This window comes from Cupressus sempervirens, chromosome 9, assembly GCF_028749045.1.
Source record: "Cupressus sempervirens isolate cs-2001-9-10 chromosome 9, ASM2874904v1, whole genome shotgun sequence".
Classification (NCBI taxonomy): domain Eukaryota; kingdom Viridiplantae; phylum Streptophyta; class Pinopsida; order Cupressales; family Cupressaceae; genus Cupressus; species Cupressus sempervirens.
In genome coordinates, this window is record NC_143126.1 from 218,676,953 (window position 1) to 218,688,687 (window position 11,735).

General features: G+C 36.1%; 1 pseudogene across 1 annotated transcript; it reads left to right on the forward strand.

The window, feature by feature from the left end:
• Positions 1-5,052: 5,052 nt before the first annotated feature.
• Positions 5,053-10,924, forward strand: LOC149538293 (glutamate receptor 2.7-like; annotated as a pseudogene). Its single transcript, XR_016356030.1, has 7 exons — positions 5,053-5,377; positions 6,102-6,406; positions 6,499-7,485; positions 7,586-7,866; positions 9,091-9,122; positions 9,254-9,660; positions 10,148-10,924. The product of XR_016356030.1 is annotated as a glutamate receptor 2.7-like (transcript).
• The last annotated feature ends 811 nt before the right edge of the window (positions 10,925-11,735 follow it).

The following is an 11,735-nucleotide window of genomic DNA, read 5'->3' on the forward strand; positions in this document are numbered from 1 at the left end:
AGGAAATGTTAATGTATTTATTTAAATTAATTATGTTATGTTCAAATGGAAGAGATGTGAATTAAAATAGTTGTATCTTGACTTTTTTTTTAAAAAGTCTTGGAAAAAAAAAATGAAATTAAAAGACAAAGGTAACAAATCTATGCTTAAGTGTTTTATTTCTTTTGTAAATAACATATTCAAATGACATTGGGAATTGGTTGTTTTAAAAATATGACTTTTATGGAACAAATTGGGGGCCATCACTTAGTTTAGCCAAAAATTGGGAAAAAGAATAAATGAGGTCAGTTATGTGTGGAGAGAGGTTAAAAAGAGAGGGAATGGGGAAAACAAGGGGCATCGGCAGCTAGAGTTTGGGGGAGTGGAAGTATCGCTGGTTATTGCTGGTTAATTGGGAGTGTGGGAGCTTAGAAATTTCGTTCTCTTGCTGGGAAGTCGCTTAGGACTGTTTGGGACTTAGCTGCCATGAGCTCTCCAGGTTCTTTTTTGTAGCATTCTATTTGACTGGTTAAAAACATTTGAAATCTGCAGGTATTTCCCAAAAGTGTTTTTGTATTGCTGAAAATCATTTTTAATTTGCTAAGACTAGCCAAAAACGTTTTTGTATTGCTGAAAATCATTTTAAATAATTTTAAATTTGCTAAGATTGGACAAAAACGTTCTTGTGTTGCTGAAAATCATTTTTAATCGTTTTAAATTTGCTAAGACTAGCCAAAAACGTTTTTGTATTGCTGAAAATCATTTTAAATCATTTTAAATTTGCTAAGACTGGCTAAAAACATTTTTGTGTTGCTGAAAATTGTTTTAAATCTGCTTGAACTGGTAAAAAATGTTTTATAAGTTGTTGTTATTGTTTAAAACGTTTTACATCTGCTATTATAACTAATAGAAAATGTTTCTAGCTGACTAGTTTCCTTATTTCTTCAAATACTCGGTCTAAGAGAGCCAGATATTAGTAAATTTAATGTTAACCTTGAACCATTGTTTGGAACCCGAGCCAACACAAGGAGACTATAAGATGATTTGAGACTATAGTTATACTTCGTTTTGTTATCAGCATGCATTATTTAGTTTAAAATTGCGGATACACATCCATAGGTTCAAATTGTCATTTTTTTTATTAAAAAAAATTCTGTCCAAAGATTATGTTCTTTGTTGTTTATTTTGCCTCAGGATATCACTAGATGTAAAGAACCCTGAAACCTTGCATAGTTATGTGAACTACCAACTCTAGAGTGATTAGGTTGATGTCTAACTACCTTAAAACATAGCATTCAGGTTTATTTAGTATTGTTTTCAATATAAAAGGAAAAATTGTACATTATACTCTAAAAGTATAAATAGGAGGATTCTTTCACATAGCTAGAAATATTACTGTATGGTAGAAATGGTAAGTGAGCCAGCTTTGCTATGAATTTATCACCATCCTTTGTATTAAATTCTAGTTTTGCCTCAAATGTTCAGATTTCAATCATCAAATTTTAACCATCTACCGAAATGAGTAATTAGAAACTGTATATGTTGTTGTGTGATTGTTAACTTCTAAATCTCACTGGGTTAATCCTAGGAATGAATTTAGTATTTATAAGTTAAATTAAATTAGATATTCATCAATGTGTGCTGAATATATATTCTCATATTGTTATTTTATTCATGTGTGTTGATTATCTTCGTAAACAATGAATAATTTCACTCTGCGAGCAACTAAAAGATTTTATATCTTGCAAGACAGAAATCAAACTTAATAGAGTAAATCTTTGTTATTCTATGATTGCATGTTATGAGTTCCTTATTATTTGATTTATATTTCGCATAGATTTAGTAATGTAAAAGTACTTAGGCATAGTTTACTATCTTTATGAAGACGATTGAATAAGCATATATTCCAACTTCATGTTAGAACTTAATTGGTTGATCAGCAAAGTATATTGTTTTTGAATGAGTAAATACAGAGATAGATAGTGAATACTAGTAAATGGACTGAGTGTTGTTGTTAAAATTCCTTATGGAAGGGTGTAATTTGGCTTTGGGAGGGTGGGGATGGATGCATTCTGCTTTTGCTTCTCTCAACCTGTCGAGTGTTGTGTGGTAGGATTCATTATTGTTTGACTCTCCATGCATCATGTTGGCAAATTTAGTGCTTGGCCAAGCCATCTTTTATTATTTCGGTTGAAATACTATTATTCTGACTTTGTGTATGGGTAGATATGTTGTTTTGTACATACGGGTAAATATCTTCTCTTTACTTTCTGCATATGTGTTGATGTGTAGAAGGTTATTTTATTTCCTTGCCAAATATATATCTGTGATTAGGCTACTTAGCACATGGATGTTTGTAGTAAGTTTCACAACTGCACCGGATCCATCTGATCCGTCTTATTTCGGGAAGCTAACCTTCTCGTGCTAGGGTCGGGGAGTTCTTCATTGTTAGGAAGAACCCTAAGGGAGTATTACTTCGTGGTTGGCAAGGTAAAAGCGCTTGGGCCACACCCTCGTTCAGATAGCAGATAGACATCATTTGTCTGCTAAGGAACAAAACACTCAGTAGTAGGACAATGAACACTTGGAAGTTGCTAATGTCTATTAGCTGATCACTCCTTCTTTATGATGTATATGAATTCTGGAAATGTACTTTTGTACCATATATAGTTATGTAAACATTACAATAAATGGATGAAATGAAGACTTAGAAGATTTAACTTGTGAGCATTATGTTTATCTGATCAACATTGTAAAATTGGAGTTAACTAACTATGTATCTATTCCAATAGAATTAATGAAGTTTCTTGATGTTTTCAACTCCTTTGCTGATGTGTCTTTTGTCTTTTTCCGTATTTCTCACTTTATGGATGAGTTGGCATATTGTTGTATGAGTAGGTCTTTTCAAACTCGCTATGCAACACCTTGTTCATCATACTTATACTCAATAACATACTAAGAATACTAGGTCAATATTTGACATCAATGACAACACGATAACTGACCATCCTCTAATCAAATATGTATCACGACAATGCTAGAAATTACTTGCCATCACAATATTAGTTATGCCAAAAATCTCCCCCTTTGGCATTGATGGAAACACAACAAACATTTGCAAGTTGTCTCAATCCTATCTTTGTCCTAATCTATGTTTCTAGCATCTGTAAGGTTTCCCCCCCTTTCACTAGTCAACTATCTTATTAGAATGCTCCTCTTCATTTAGTGTTCTCCACTTTCTCTCCCCAAACATTCTTTGTTTTCTTCACTTTCTCCGCCCTTTGACAACAATGCCAAAGGTGTCAAACAATTTGACTAGCCAGGTACCTGAAATCCTCTGACTCTTCACTTTCTTGAACCATCTCACAATATTGACTACTCCTCCTAAGGAGTAGCCCCACACCATCAATTGAAACATAAGATATTCAATGAATACAATAGAATGATGCACCAACATTTGTAGGAACTACTTTGTCACTATCTAGAAGTTTCTTGGCCACACTTGGAAGAGAAGACATGCTTGATAAGGTTTGGGTAGTTAGCGGTCTCTAGTTATTTCTTGGGGACACCATACGCATCCCCCTAGCAAAAAAGGCTTCCTCGTTAATGTGCTTACTAACAAATACCAAGTCATTTATAGAGTAATTTTCAACATTCACCTATCTGCCACTTCTAATATTTTAAAATATCACAGTAAAAAATAAATTAATTGTTTACTTACATTTTTTAAAAGTTTCATAAATTTATTAATATATTCAAATTTTATTTTATTTTCTGATACTCAAATTGGCTAGAGAGTCACCTTATTTTTATTTTATCAAAAAATAAAGTGGCTCCTTAAAATTATTAACTTTTACCAATTAAATTTATTTTAAGAAAAGAATTGTACCTAAAAATTTAGATTTAATTCTTAACACATTCTATTCATGTACATACTTTCAAATTGGATATATAACTCATTCAAATCTTCATGTGAAGTTAAGTCAGTTTCTCAATGCTTCATTATTATTTCAAAGTATTATTTGATCTTGATCATGATCCTTCATGTCAAGGTGCTTAAGTCCGAATTTTAACGTTTCCATTGTCACTTCAAAGCATTGGTTGATTCATCATGATTTTGCATTCAACTCTCTCATAAACATAGTAAACTAGAAACACATATAATTAATACTATTAAAGAATAAATTTCCTAATCAAAAAGATAAGATGACATCATTTTATATACAAAGTGACTAACAAGCACTCTCTATGTGGCCATAGTCTTCAAAGCACTCAAAATGTCTCATTTATGGTAATTATTATTAATTAATTAAAATGTTATAATCATTAAATTTTAAATTTTAACTTAAGTAATAAATATAATAAATTATATATTTTGGGTGATATATAGACATTATTCTCTATATGAGGTAATTCATTATTTTTGTTGAAAGTCTTTAGAGAGTCTCTTTTATTAAAAGTCAAGGACTAAGGAGTGTAACAACATTTGTTCAAGACACAATTCTAATTTCATCTTTTATGATGTAGGAACTAACAAGATTTATTCTCTTATCGATAGACCAAAGACCTACAAAATCTATTAATTTTATTAATTAATATTTTATGTAATCTATTTTTTTATTTATATAAAAAAGAAAGATTAGTTTATCTTTTATTGACTTTGATGGCTAATCACTCAACTTCACTAATCAATTATTAATCATTAAACAATATTTTATACAATACAATATTTCCATTTATATATAAAAGGAAGGCTCTTCTTCTTTTATTGACTGTGGACTGGTCAAAAGAGGAGATAGCCGGGCTTGCTGGAGTAATGTATACTCCAGACATGGAACGTTTTTGTAGGGTTTTGTTTTGCACTTTTGACCGTTTAAATCTCCCACAACGACGGAGTCAAAAATGTGTACATAAATAGATTATTGAATCGGTGGGCTATTATACAGCCACGAAAATGCACTGCACTTTCTTTACATTGCTTTTTCAAACTTCAAAAACAAAATTCCTAGTCGTCTCCTTCGTAAGGAAGTGCATTTTCGTGGCTGTATAGACGTCGCCCAAATGTGGAATTCGTCGATTTAAGAATGATTGACCGACGTATTTTCATAAATTTGTGCGTGGATGATGGTGTAAAGCAGTGGTGGCTCTTCAATGGGCGCGTCAATGCTTACCATTTTCATCTGCATCTGCTTTCTTTGCTGCTGTTCAGGAGCACAAAATTTAACAGTACACGTAGGCGTTATATTGGAGCTGGATCAGTTTGGTAAGGTCGTTAAGCCGGCCTTTGAATTAGCGGCAGAAGATGCGAACAAAAACTTCGAGAGTCAAAATTCGAGTGTTCGGCTAGTTCTTCATTTCCAGGATTCCGAGGGAGATCCAGTGCTGGCCGCTTCAGCCGGTACGAAACTTAGCTGCTAATAAATGTTCAAAGAATTTAGCTTGAAATCAATTTTGTGTTGGATCGTTAAGGGAAAGGGTAAATTTCGTAAGAAAGTAGGAATGAAATTAGTTTAGTAATGGATTTCTAAGAGAAAAGGCAAATATTATGTGAAAGTAGCGGTAAATCTGTTCTATTGTTGAATTATTCAGACAAAAGGCAGATCTTCGATGAAAAAACAGTGAAATTAGTTTTTGAAGTGGATTTTCCAGAGAAAGGGCAAAAATTCGAAGAAAGTAGCAGTAAAGTATGTTTATGTTGAATTTTCCAGAGTCAAGCCAAATCTTCAAAGAAAGTAGCAGTGAAAATATTGTAGTTGTGGATTTTCCAGAGAAAGGGCGAATGTTCAAAATAATAGTAGCAGTGAAATTATTTTTGATGTTGATTTTGCAGAGAAAGGGTAAATATTTAAAGAAAGTGGCATTGAAATCATTTTTAGTTGTGGATTTTCCAAAAGAAGGACAAATATTCAAAGAAAGTAGTTAATTTAATGTTGTATTTTTCATCGAAAGGGCAAATTTATCTATGAAAGTATAGTAATAGTGTTCTAGTAGTGATTTTTTTAGAGAGAGGGAAAACATTCAAAGAAGTGGCAGGGAAATTAGGTTAATGTTGGATTTTCAGGAAAAGGGCAAATATTTAGAGAAAGTAGCAGTGAAATTAATAAAATAGGGGATTTGTGCAGGGGTGGAGCTGTTGCGGCGCGGAGTGGTGGCGATAATCGGGCCGCAGACGTCTCAGGAGGCGGCATTCGTAGCGCAGATGTGCGTTGCGGCGCAGGTGCCGATGCTGTCCTTCTCTGCAACAGATCCGCTGTTGTCTCAACAGCGCTTCCCTTACTTTATCCGGCTGCCTCACAGCGATGCTGTGCAAATGAAGGCCATCGCCGCTGTGGTGAAGCGCTACAATTGGAGGCAAGTCGGGGCACTATACGCCGACAATGATTTCGGCGCTGGCGTGCTCTCGTCTCTGAGCGAAGCCCTCGTCAAGGTAGTTAACTTTATAACTGTGTTGAGATTATTATCCGTAAATTATATGCTTTCACCATTATAGATGTGTAAAGCTCAAATGCATTCCTACAGGTGGGATCCCAACTTAGCTACCGATGCCCCATTCCTGTCAACGCCTCCACTGATTACATTAGAGCAGAGCTTTACAAACTCATGACAAAGCAGACCCGGGTTTTTGTGGTCCATATGAGTTTCACCCTAGGGCAGAAGATTTTCTCTACGGCTTCAGAAATTGGAATGATGGGTGAAGGCTACGTGTGGATTATTACGGACAGTTTCAGTTCCGTTCTGGATATCCTGAAGCCCTCTGATCTCGAGTCCATGAAGGGCGCCTTGGCGACTCGGGCTTCAATAAAAACCTCCATTGATGATTTTCCGAAGCGGTGGGAAGAAAAATTCAGAAGTGAAGTTACCGTCGAGGACAGACTTGCGAAGATAAATATATACGCGTATTATGCCTACGATTCTGTGTCCATAATTGCTAGGGCTCTGCAGCAGTTAAATGTAACCCGCTTCGAATTCTCGCCTTTGTTGCCGAGCCAGCGGACGGAGCTCACGGGCAACAGAATTTTCCAGCAGGGAGAACGTTTGAGGCAGCTACTTTTGCAGATGGATTATGATGGCTTGAGTGGGCGTCTGAAGACAACTACACCGGGAGAGCTAGGGAATTCCCCGTATGAAATTCTCAATGTGAAAGGATCAGAGGCCGGCGGGTACCTTGTGGTTGGGTTGTGGATTAACGGGTCTGGTAGCGGGAATTTATCAGAGCTGGAAAACGTTACTTGGCCCGGCAAGTCAAAATTTGTACCCCGCGGGTGGGCAGCGCCCGTTGATACCACCGATGAGCTGAAAATCGCTGTTCCTTTAAAAAGCGGTTTTGATCAGCTTGTGGTGGCAACCCATGATGAGAATCCTAAGATCACTGGGGGTTTCGTCATCGACGTTTTCGAGAGGGTCGTCAAAGGGCTACCCTATGCACTGTCTTACAAATTTGTTCCCGTGGGAGATGGCAAATCTACCCCCTCCTACGATGATCTTGTTGAGAGAGTCTACAAGAAGGTTTCCATCTGCTTTTCGTTTGTTGCTTGATGTTTTTTTCCTTACGTCTAGAGATTTCTGAAGCCGAGAAATTCCTGACTTGATGACGTGTTTATAATAGGAATTTGATGCACTGGTGGGCGATGTTACAATTCTGGCAAACAGAAGTAATTTTGTGGATTTCACGCAGCCGTTTTCTGAATCCGGGTTAGTGATGGTGGTGCCGGTCAGAAAAGTCGATACCAGCAACGCTTGGGCGTTTTTGCGGCCTTTTACTCGGGGCATGTGGATTGCAACGGGCGCTTTCTTCCTCTTTACTGGAATCGTTGTGTGGGTGCTTGAACATAAGCGGAACACCACCTTCAGGGGAATCCCCAGGCGCCAAATTGTTACCTTGCTCTGGTAATTTTAAGTAAAGTAAACCGTCGACAGGTTTTTTTATTTGTGACCAGTTTGTTGAATTGACAGTCACATGTTATCTGGTAATCTCACTACACAATTCAATTTGCTTAAATAGCAAATACTTGCAGGTCGTTTCTTATTTTGAACCATTATTTAATGATTTGTTACAATTTTTCGGATAATATTGTTATATTTAATTCAATTGACTTCTCCATTATATACAGTCAGAGTTTGTTGAAAATAAACAGTCAATACAGTGGTTTTAATGTTATTTATTTTAACATCCTGTATACAGAATCACAACTTGTTGAGTACTTTTTCCAAACCTAAATTAGTTGCTTGGAAGTGACTGTATTTTGTTTGCAACGTCCTGCTCATATGAGAACATTTACAACTCACATGTTGTTTTAGCTCTTCTAACTCAATCAAACGCAGTATGAAGAACAGTAATCCCAGCATCTGGTAATTTTGAATTCAGTTTTTTAATCGATTTTCTGGATCACATTCTATGACTCATTTATGAGGAAGAGAAGAAACATATTGAATTGTAGAAATCATCTTAAGTTGAATAGTAAGTAAGAGGAAGAAGTGATATGAGAACCAGGAAGAAGGTTGAATAAATACCAATGTTTTAAATCACATTCAATGATTCATTATCAGAAAGAAAAGAGAATTAACTTTACAAAGAGATAAGAAAATTGTCTTAGAATATTGTCTTACGATTAACTTTAAAAAGAAAGAGATAAGAAAATTGACACAAGAATCAAAATTGAAACAAGAGAAACAAAGAAGGTTAACTATACAAACATTTGAGTTGCATTTTATTTGATGATTTTATCATTCTCAATTCGATTGCATGGAAGTATACATTTAAGAGACGTTTTTCATTTAAGAGATGTTTTTCATTTAAAACCCGTCTGAATAAACAGAACCAGTTCATTTGATTATTTTTTACTATGTAGATAAATTAAAAAATTGTCTGGTAATTTGATCACATTGAATTCAATTGCTTCATATTATTTTTATTTTTGACTCTCTTCTTTTATGAATAGTCACAACTTATCAGATAATCCACCGCACTTCATTCGATCGTTGAAAAGTAATTATTTTTCATATGGAACCGTTCTTGTCAAATAATTTAATAAACATTCGAAACTTTCAGCTGTATGAGCTCTTTCAACTCAATAGAAAGGAAAACACTAATCCTGCTCTCTGTTTGTGTAGGTTTTCGTTCTCTACATTGTTTTTCTCTCAGAGTAAGTACCCAGACTTGCAGATTTTAGATTTCTAGTAGAAAAAGGAAAGATTTTTCATAATCTTAGGTGTTTAACAGGGGGTAAAATTGTTGATTGTTTGAAGGAATCTCTTACTCTTAAGTTTCTAACAGGGGAAAGGATTGTAAGCAGTTTGGCTCGAGGAGTGGTGATCGTATGGTTGTTTGTGGTGCTGATATTAACGTCCAGCTACACGGCCAGCCTCACTTCAATCCTCACTGTACAGCAGATGAAACCAACCGTTACAGACGTGCAATTTCTGTTAGACAGTAGAGCGCCTGTGGGTTTCCAGCGGGGGTCCTTCGTAGAACATTATCTAAAAGACCAGCTGGGATTTCATCACGACCAGCTGCATATATTCAGCTCTCCCCAGGAATATGCACAAGCACTTTCCAAAGGGCGCGAGAATGGTGGAGTGTCTGCTGTATTTGATGAGATCCCTTACATTCGCGTTTTCTTATCAAGTCAATGCGGATTTACCATGGCTGGCCCAATCTACAGAACAGGGGGTCTCGGCTTTGTAAGTTCTGTTTGATTTATTTTTTCTGCTAAATCAAATACTAATGATGTTCTAAATGAAATGTCATAACCAGAATATTTCTCCTTAAACCAGAGTATTCTTCCATCAGATTTAATATGTACTTCCTCTCTACCAATTCCTTTATAATTCAACACTCACATATGCTTAAACCGGTTTTATTTTAATGGAAGTATGGTATGAGCTCTGGTTTTAACGTCTCGTAGATGCTCTTCCAGTTCTTGTTTGTTGTAAGGGTCGGATATGAGAGCTTTTCTATGCTCTATTGTACACTGGTGACTAGATGAGTTTTCCATCCGGTTATTTCGGTCACCATTGTTTAGTTTAGGGATATTACATTTTTCTGTGTTATATGAGTAACAGATGAGGTTCTCGTCATCATTGTTTAGTTTAGGGATATTATATTTCTCTGTATTATATGAGTAACGAAAGAGGGTTTTCTTTCTGATTTTTTCTTTTTTTCTCTCAGGTATTCCAGAAAGGGTCTCCACTAGTATCAGAGATTTCAAGATCAGTGTTGGAGCTATCGGAGAGCCCAGAAATGCAGAGATTGCAGAACAAATGGTTCAACATGACAGAATGCACAAAGCCCGGGGCGCAAGTGGATTCCAACAGGCTGAGCATGGAGAGTTTCTGGGGTCTCTACCTAATCACAGGAACAGCATCCATAGTGGCTCTGCTCTTGTTTCTTGGGCGTCTGATATACAACTACTGTCGAAATAACCCTGTTCCTGAAGGTCCGTCCCTGTCAGCCCATGTGAAGAGCTTCGTCCATTACATGGACCAGGAGGAGTCCTGCTTTACAAGGAAGAGCAGGAGCTTGAGCTTTGTTCCTTGTGCTACTGCTAATGCAAATGTCAGTGAATTATGTTCCAACAGCAGGCCAATGAGCCCTTCTCCTGCCAGACAAAGTCCCACGAGCCCTCTTCTTCTGCTACAGAAAGTCCGATGACCGCCACTGTCACTGGCAGCGCAGGTAGGCCATCTTCTGCCTCGTGGGTATCCATAGATCTGGATTCTAATGAGGAAGACGATGACGTAGAAGATGATGAACAAGCCGACGCAAATTCTCGTCATTACGATAGGGTTTGATCATTGCAACCTGTAATGTCTTTTTCGGATCACTGTTTACAGGGCTTAAATATTCTGGCATTATAAAACCATGGGATGATTGGAAACATGAAAGAAAGTCCATTTCTCACATCTACAACTTGTGAATAAAACCATCTCTCAAATCTTTCTCACATCTACAACTTGTCAGTAAAACCCTCTCTCAAATCTTGGTGGCACACAAATAAGAAATTGAGAAATATTTATTCTTATCTAACGGCAATCTTGGTTGCACACAAATAAGAAATAAAGAACTATTTATTTTCATCTAAGGGGTAATAAAAACACATGAAATTGTTAAGGAAGACTAGTTGTCAATCCAGAATACTAGAATATTAAAGCAAGTAAAAGAAATTGAAGTAATAAAGTATTTAATTAAATATCAAGAGTACCTCAAACCAAATACTGGAAAAAATAGAAAGACAAGAAGAAATAAATCTAGTTTGGAAGATGATCTCTATCCACAAGCAAAACTCTAAAAACCTCCAAGAGGGTTTGGAGAGCAAAAGTAATTCTTCAGAACCAAACATAAGTGTAGAATTGCTATTGATGTTGCATAAACAACCTGGAGTCAAAAGAGAAATTCATAAGCAGCTGGATCCCTAGGTGATCAATTGCCTATACCCATGACTTTGTTACTAGCTCTGTCCACGCATCCAAAGTGGCCCATAGAATTTGAGGGACTCACTCCATCTTGACTGCTTGCTCCTATGCTTTGGACAAGTGCTCCTTGCATGGAGGTAGGGTTGAGTAGGGCAAAGACAAGTGGATTTTCAAAACTCACTTTTTTGGTCCCATATGAGCAGTTTTTAACCCTCTTAATGATCTATTGGCCCCTTGTCCCCATTTTAAATAAATTAATTTCAAGTATATGGAATTCAACTAAAAAATTAGTTGAAATTAAAAGTAAACCAACATATTTAATAAAAACCTTCAACAACAATTGT